Source organism: the organism of the source record quoted next, unplaced genomic scaffold (assembly GCF_019419815.1).
Source record: "Pyrus x bretschneideri cultivar Hongxiangsu unplaced genomic scaffold, Pyrus_bretschneideri_v1 Contig99, whole genome shotgun sequence".
NCBI classification, from domain to species: Eukaryota; Viridiplantae; Streptophyta; class Magnoliopsida; order Rosales; family Rosaceae; genus Pyrus; species Pyrus x bretschneideri.
Genome location: NW_025999841.1, coordinates 610,747 through 620,041, shown reverse-complemented (window position 1 = coordinate 620,041; position 9,295 = coordinate 610,747).

Below are 9,295 nucleotides of genomic sequence, written 5' to 3'. Positions count from 1 at the left end.
TTCCCAACTTCTCGAATCATCCTTTTACGAAAAAGGATAAGTGGAATCCAACAAGAAGAAGGTGAGTCCTTTCCTATGTATTATGAACGTTTTAAATCTCTTGTTGCTTCATGTCCACAACATCAGATGAAGGAGGAGTTGCTTCTACAATACTTCTACGAGGGGCTCCTACCAATCGAACGTCAAATGCTTGATGCCTCAGCGGGTGGAGCATTGGTGGATAAGACACCCAGGGATGCCAAGGTTTTGATTGCTAACCGAGCGTTGAACGCTCAACAGTACGAAGGAGTAGGCCAAAGAGGACCCCCACGGTAGCAAGTTCATGAGGTAAGTTCCACACCCGACATTCATTCACAGTTAGCTAATCTTACTTCCATTGTGTCTCAGATGGCCGAAGGAATGAGGGTGCAAGGACCAATTGTATGCGGAGTGTGTTTGATAGGAGCATATTCATGCGACTTAAATGGCTTGTTCTCGTGCATTTACGTTATGTTTCTTTAGTTATTTTAGTACTTTAAGCTATTTTCGTGTGTTTGTAGGTTCTAAGGGCAAGGTATGCAAAAGGATGCCTTTTGGAGCAAACTAGAGATTGGAATGGATATCATATGCTTGGAGCCAAGAGGATGAACGAAATTGAAGACTTGAAGTAGGAAAGTTAAATCCTAAAAGACCTCATGTTTGAGCATCATTGAAGACTCCTACGCATTTTAGAACACGAAAACAACATTCCTTGCAACCTTAGGACAATGCCGTGTGTTTCCTTGTGTCTCCCTTCCTTGCCATGCAAGGAAGGGCTTTGTTCCCTATCTTAAACACTTCCACATATCATTCACCACTTATCATATCATTCACCACTTATCATTCATCACATATCATACACTTATCATCACCACTTATCACTTATCATAATCACTTATCATCACCACTTATCACCTAATTCACATGCACATTCATCCACCTTTCTCCCTAAAACCGTGCACATGCAAACACATTCACCCACATGCACCCTTTATTCTTTCATCATTCCATCCACTCATTCATCAAACCACTCCCATCCATTTCATCATTGCAAACATTCAAACAAACACCACACATTGCCGTGACTCTTCACTCCCATTTCCAGCTTTTCCTTTGCATTCCCCCTTTAATCAACACATGCATCCCCTCACCAAGAAATCATTCATTCCACATGCACCCAGAAATCACTCAATGCCGTGAGTTCCCATTGCATTTCCAGCTTTGCACATGCATTCACTCACCACAAACAAGTCACATGCATTCATCAACATATCTAGCTGTCATGTTCCCTCTTATTTACCTATAAATAAGCATGCATTTCAGCCACAATTCATTCACACTCATTCATACACATTTCAGTCACAAACACTTCCATTCCATTGTACATACCACCAACACTTCCCCCTTTGTGCCGTGAGTTTCCCTTACAATCCAAACACCATCCCCCTTCCATTTTCACCACTCCCCAAACCATTCACACCATCAAACTATCCTTAGACCTTGTGCTACAACGAAGAGGAAGATAAGAGGGCCTAAACGTTCATACAATTCAAGTTTGAGTTGTTGGAATGTTTAGGTGTTTCTTTGATTTCAATGTTTAATTTCAATACTCTTTGTTTTGTACGAATGAGGAATGGAAGAGAAGAGGGCCTAAACGTTCATACAATTCAAGTTTGAGTTGTTGGAATGTTTAGGTGTTTCTTTGATTCCAATGTTTAACTTCAACTAAACCCCCCTTGGCTAGGGGGGAATTCGAAATATATGTTTATGCTTGCATTTTGATTTGATTACTTCTAATTGCGTTTCATAAGTTGTGGATTCAATTCGTTTAACTGTTTGATTGATAACTTATTTATGTATGTTTATTGAGAGTGCACACTTAATTTTCATGCATGAATATGACGCTAGAATATAAGTGAGTTTCACCTAATAGTTACGAACTTATATTCACAAATAGTGGAGGTTGCTTATAAACAATCGCGTTAAACGAATTCTTGGCATAAGTTTCATGCGTATTCCATAGTAACGAATGCCTCGTCAACATTTATAATTTTCATAGAGCGTAATGATTCTTGCTTGTATCTCTATTATGCAATCATGTAGGGGACTTGTGGGGAATGTTTTGGGTTATCGTATGCAATCATCCAATTCAATAACGTTAGGAAGATTTGAAGGTTAATTTAAGCGGACCTAATTAACTTGGAGTGTTGAGAATTAATGATTTGTTGAAATGCAATTGGAAATCGTTTTATTATGCAAGTATAACATATGTGGAGATGAACCCCGTAGCTAACTTTCCATCCATTCAATTTCATCTTTAACTTTTGTAGTTCTTTCTTCTTTTGTTTCTGTTTTCATGTTTAATTTAACTTGTTGTTCAATTATATTAAACATGTGGAACTAATTTCTTTTTAGTTAGAGGCGAATTTGAAGCCATGGACATATGTTAGTTATGATTTGATTTACTCCAATTATGAATTCACGAACTTTAGATGTGGTTTACTTTTCTGTTTTGATTAAGAACTTGTTTATGTATGTGGGTTGAGGGTCGACACTTAATTTGCATGCCTAAACTTGATGCTAGGATATAGGGGAATTTCACCTAATCCTTATGAACTTATATTCATGAGTAGTAAAAATCGCTAGTCACGATTGTGTTTAGTAAACCCTAGGCTGGATTAACATGCGTATTCCATAGTTATGAATGCCTAGTCGATGTTTGATGCGTGAATTTATACGCACACAAATTAAACCCTCTTTTTGACAATTGTAGTATAAGTATAAGTAGGGATCGTTCTGGACCGGGGATTAGGAGGGATTGTTAATCACTTGGATTTGACTCAAAAACGTAAAAACGCAATATAAAACACTAAACTAGACTCAAAGAATGTAAAACTAAACTTTAAAACACTAAAACAAACCGAAGGACTCAAACAACACCCAAAACACTCAAAACTGCCTAAAAAACACTTTCTGGGCAGTTTTGAGCACTTTGAGTACTTTGGACGAATTTTGGAAATAAATTGATTCAAAACACTTAGAAACACAAACTAAGACACTTTCTAACTAATTTGGACAATAAAGTAAAGGGGGATTGAGGTTTTGGACAAAATTAAACTAAATGCACAGATTGTAAATCAAAACAGATTGTAAAAACGAAATTGATGAAATAGAAGGAATGGATGATAGAATAGCTAAGGGGTTCATCTCCATACATGTTACACTTGCATAATAAAACGATTTCCAATTGCATTTCAACAAACCATGAATTCTCAATGCTCCAAGTTAATTAGGTCCGCTTAAATTAACTTTCAGATTTCCCTAGATTCATTGGATTGAATGGAATACGCATTACAACCAAATTATTCCTAATCAAAGTCCCTAACTATGGAATACGCATGATAGAGACATTCAACAAAGATCATTAAGTTCAACGGAAATCATAAACATCGACGAGGCATTCGTTACTATGGAATACGCATGAAACTTATGCCAAGAATTCGTTTAACGCGATTGTTTATAAGCAACCTCCACTACTTGTGAATATAAGTTCGTAACTATTAGGTGAAACTCACTTATATTCTAGCGTCATATTCATGCATGAAAATTAAGTGTGCACTCTCAATAAACATACATAAATAAGTTATCAATCAAACAGTTAAACGAATTGAATCCACAACTTATGAAACGCAATTAGAAGTAATCAAATCAAAATGCAAGCATAAACATATATTTCGAATTCCCCCCTAGCCAAAGGGGGTTTAGTTGAATTTAAACATTGGAATCAAAGAAACACCTAAACATTCCAACAACTCAAACTTGAATTGTATGAACGTTTAGGCCCTCTTCTCTTCCATTCATCATTCGTACAAAACAAAGAGTATTGAAATTAAACATTGAAATCAAAGAAACACCTAAACATTCCAACAACTCAAACTTGAATTGTATGAACGTTTAGGCCCTCTTATCTTCCTCTTCGTTGTAGCACAAGGTCTAAGGATAGTTTGATGGTGTGAATGGTTTGGGGAGTGGTTGGAGTGGCTGCAATGGAGGAGAAAAGTGTTTTGGTGGCTGCTGCAAGGGTGTGGAGAGGTTTTGACGAATTTCTGGAATATGGAAGAGTGAATGAGAATGAATTAGTGTGAATGCTTATTTATAGGTGAAATGGGGGGAACATGACAGCTAGGAGGGAATGTGGCTGCATGTTTGAATGATTAAAGGATGCATGTGGGTTGGAATTGCATGTGCAATGAATATGTGGCTGCATGTGCAAGGGGACAATCTGAAAATGCATGTGAAAGCATGTGTTGGCTGCAATGATGAAATGAATGGGAGTGCATGTGGCTTAATTAATTAAAGGGAGTGCATGTGCAATGTTTTAAAGGATGGAATGCATGTAAATATGATGTAAATCTGATATGGTGATGGGAGATGCATGTGGCTGATTTATGCATGTGAATGCATGTGGCTGCAAGGTGTGAATGATTATGGGTGCATGTAGCTGCAATGGATTAGGAATCCTTCAATTTCGTCCATTCCTTTTGCTCCAAACATAAGTTATCCATTCCAAGTCCAATTTTGCTCCAAAATGCATCTTTTTGCTTCCTTAGCCATATGAACCTAAAAACACACGAAAATGGCTTAAACGACTAAAACAACTATGAATTAACAATATAAATGCACGAAAACAAGCTAAGTAAGTCGCCTAAATATGCTTCTATCAAATTCCCCCACACTTAGCTTTTGCTAGTCCTCGAGCAAAACAAAACAAAAGAAACCAAAAACAAAACAAAACGAACAAAACACAACCTATACCTTCCAACAATCGTCTCAGGGATTTCCAATGCACATGACAAGTTAAAAATCGTTATTCCCACAGATTTTAGCCATCTTTACACTTAAGTACATTCTTACTCATAGTCACCACATACTAGTTCACAATTAAGCATTTAAAACCATGTTTTGAATGTAGTAACATGCCTTAGAGAATTCCCTCAATTCCTTACTAGATGTACTCTCGTTTTTCACACAGATTTTCTGACTGCACACCTTACACTAGGTATATGTGAGAAGATTGATGTAAACATGTAGACGAACACTCACATATGTTATAACAAGGAAAGCATTTTCTGGATTTATGATAATGACATGAATATGATCTCATGAATGGAATGCTACTACTTAGGATGAGAACCAGTGATTCCATAAGCTCATATCAATTCCAAACTCCACATTATTGAACACATAACGATCAAGATAGAAGCATAAGGGTTGAAACGGGGCTAAAGGTGTTTGGCTAACAAATAAGGGATATGGAAAACAAAGGTTCTTAAAGAAATAGCGAGCAAAGCATTTGAATCATCTTAGAATTCACTTTTGAATGAAAACTCAACTTTTGATCAAAAAGGGATAACAAGCTCTTTCTTTTCTTTTCTGTTTTTCTTTCTCATATGTTTTTCACAATTTTTTTTCTTTTCTTTTTCTTTTTCTTTTTCTTTTGAATCTCAAAACATACATATAAACATAAGAACAAACTTTTACTCCCCCACACTCATTTTCTTGCATAATGTAACTCAAAAGGAATTCATTTAAGTTATGCTCACTATACTTTAAGAACAAGGGTATAGGAAAGTCCTACTCTAGGCTAGGAAAGGGGTGATGTGGTTAGCAAAGAAAATAGGCTAAACGAGGCTCAACAGGGTTAAAACTAATATATACGAAATATGGGAAGTAAGGCTATTTGGCTATGGTGGCAACTACACAACTTCATCTTGATATATGTTATGCAATTCAATGTCATGCTTTGAATGAAACGGATATAAGTTCTAGTATTTAGTTCTATCATGATACAATTGCATTCAAAGTAGCAACCAAGCAAGGAATAATGAGATCATGCAACAACTTTAGAAAACAAAGAATCACAGAAAATAACTCTCCAAAGAAAGTAATGGCTCGAGTCTCACAGGGATGTAGCGTTATTATGAGTTTCTTCCTTCAAGCATGTTACAAAAACGAATTTTTCTTTTATGATTGCATGTGAAGTCATACATTATAACCATAACCAAGCATATACCAAGAGTAAATCAAACTTTCATCCATGTTTATAACTCTCTTTAACAGTCATGCAATTACAAACCAAATCCTTATCATTGTGTTGGAAGGTATCCTAAGACACAAACACACAAAAACGACTCAAAACACTCTTTTTAGGCTTTTCAAAACATGTTTTTCAAATTTTTATGTGATTTTCGAAGTTATAAAACAAAACATACTAAAAACACTATAAAACAACTTAAAAACACCTTAAAACAGCAAGGAACAACATTTTAAGTAATGGGTGATAAAATCCCACGAATTTGCATCAAATATACTTAGTTACCCCCCCCCCCCCACACTTAAATCAAACATTGTCCTCAATGTTTTAAGCATAGATTCACACAAAACATAAGTAAACACACAAAAAGCACTTAAGCATACTAAACATGGCAGAATGTAATTAACAAAGAGAAGAGTTTAGGGACGCAAATCTGGTTATGGAGTGTAAATTCCCTCTTCTCCTTGGTGATTGCATTGAGGCTTTGATCTTTGTGATTCCACAGGCTTACTCTTGAACTGGTTTCCGCCCATCATTGATTTTCCTTTGTGCTACTCTTGAACTGGGCAGCAGGATTCTTTTGGTCTCCCCCGAAGGTCTGAGCTTACTCCTTTGGTCTGTTTCTTTGTTCAATCTTTCCAATTCGTATTGAAAAGGGTTGGAGGATAACTCAGCCTATGCTTGTCTCCACATGCTTCAATGTATCATTTTCACTTGCCTTACTCGCTCCCCTTTGCAGAAGTGGTCCCTTCTCTGGTAGTGTATCAACCGTTGAAGATGACTACTCGACAGCAACGCTAGGTAAGCAATCAGGAATAGATTCCAGGCAGTTGGCTCCAACTCGGAAGACTGACTCCAAGTGCCGGCTGATTGCTTCTTTTACTTTGCCATGCGAGTAAGAACAAGGACAAAGAAAAAGACAGGGAAAGAGCATGATATGAGATACTTTTGCTTTTGACCTTGATGATATGAGATACCTTTGCTTTTGAAGAAGCGGTGAATGAATCAGCACACTTCAATCCGCCGTTTCCTCCTGGGTCATCTGTACTACAGGCATCTGGTATCATCTTTGGGGAAGAAGAAAGAATTGAGTATTTCGAAAGGCTTTGCTGGGAGTGCGTCCTCAGAGGTGAGGGAGAGTTAGGCATTTTCTTCATGTCTGCCTTGCCACAAAAGATGAAGGTCGACATATATAGAGATAATATCAAGTGGTGGTACTGTTCTTTTACCCTTGTCGACAAACGTCTCTTCGATCCCGCAAATCCGGCTTTTTGAAATAGTGGCGCCTCTTCGATTTCTGAATACGCCTCTTTGATTTCTAAACGACGCCTCTTCGATTTCTGAGCAGGCGCCCCTTCGTTTTCTGAACGACACGTGGTACTGTAGATGCGGCTCCTTTTGACAAAGCTGCACGCGTTTTCTGAAAAGCAGAGAAAGCGTCGCCGAACTTTGCGCTTGTCGGCTAAAGACGTGTAGTTGCGATGATGGCCTCCACGTGTTTTCAGCTTTGTCAGAAATCTTTTGACAAAGTTGAACGCGTTTTCTGAAAAGCCGAGGGAGCGTCGCTTAACTTACGCCGGAAAATCCGGCTCTTTGAATCGGTGGACGCGTCGCCTTGGCTTTTTATAGAGCTATCGATCACCGCCAACATACACACTCTGAAGATTGCCCATTCTTGAAAATCGACTCCGGCCCTTTGAAAATTTACTCCATCCACCCCTTCTCTTTGAACACTTTTGAAAAATGGCAAACCCATCGAACCTTAGCTTGGAATTGAGCCTTAGCAGTGATACGGGCGCGCCGCGTCAAGGTAACGTATGGCGCCCTTCTTTCTTATCTTCTAACGGTCCTCTCACAGGTAAAGACTCCGTGATGCAGGACGCCACAACAGCTACAATAGTAGCTAGGAACCTCCTCACTCCAAAAGATAGTAGGCTGCTGTCAGGACGGTCCGATGAGTTGGCCGTTCAAGAGTCCCTCGCACTTAGTGTTCAGTGTGCGAGTTCTGTGTCCAACATGGGCCAACGCCTGCTTGCCCGCTCCCGTCAGGTGGAATCATTGATGGCAGAGGTGGAAAGTCTCAAGCAGGAGGTCCAGCAGCTGAAGTATGAGAATAGAAGTTTGCATGTGCTTGCAAATAACTATTCGTCGGGCATGAAGAGGAAGCTTGATGAGCTGCAAGAGTCTGAAGGTCGGATTCAAAGCGACCGTCAGAGGTTTTCGGCTTATCTCCAGAGGCACCTTTTTCCTGGGTCATCCAGCGTTTGGCCAAGTATTGAGGCCTGGAATGCTCTAGCTCCGATGCCTCCCGCTCCGATGCCTTCCGTTCCTATGTCTTCTGCTCCTACGCCTTCCGTTCCGATGCCTTCTGTTCCTACGCCTTCCGCTTCAAGAGTAAAGCCACGTAGTGGGGCCTCAAGCAAACAACCTCTGTGAAGGCTACATCTGCTTTATTTTATTTACTAAATAAATTTTTTATTTATTTATTTATTTATTTTTATTTTTTTTTTATGAACATAAATAAAATCAAACGGCATGGAATTGGTCCTTGAATGGAAGGTGATACTTAAAGTGAACCGGCATTGGTTTGAATTCTAGTGTAGGTGCCTGATTCATAAAAAACAACAAGTTAGTATAAAATGTAATGGAATTTGGAAAAGAGGACTTACTTGTTTTGTCCGACAAGAACTCAATGACAAACACCACTCCTTTGAAATTTTCAGGGATATTGGACTTGGCCAGATTGCAAGTGATGGTTATGACTTGTCCAATGTCATCAAATTTAACTTCTTTGGATTTTGTGGTTTCAAGAACGTCATTTTTGATGAATTCATGACATTCCCTACTTGTCACCTTTGGAAGGGCTTCCAAGATGTCTTTTTCACCTTCTTCTTCCTTGGAAGTCATGAATCTGCAAGGAATAGGGCTACTTGTTGGAACGGGGTTAAAAATAATGAAATTTGGAACAACCATACCTGTATTAGATGGCATAGGAGCAATAGGTGCCTCCGGTAAAGGTGTTTCCACCCTTGCCGTGGGTTGGGTGTATTCCTCTTCCTTGTGATTTGATTTTGATGGTTGAGGGTCCGTTCCAACCTCCTTGTCACTTCTCAACATGATTTCCTTGGCAGTTTCAAATTCTCCCTTCGGATTTGCAATGGTTGAACTAGGGAGTTCGCCTTG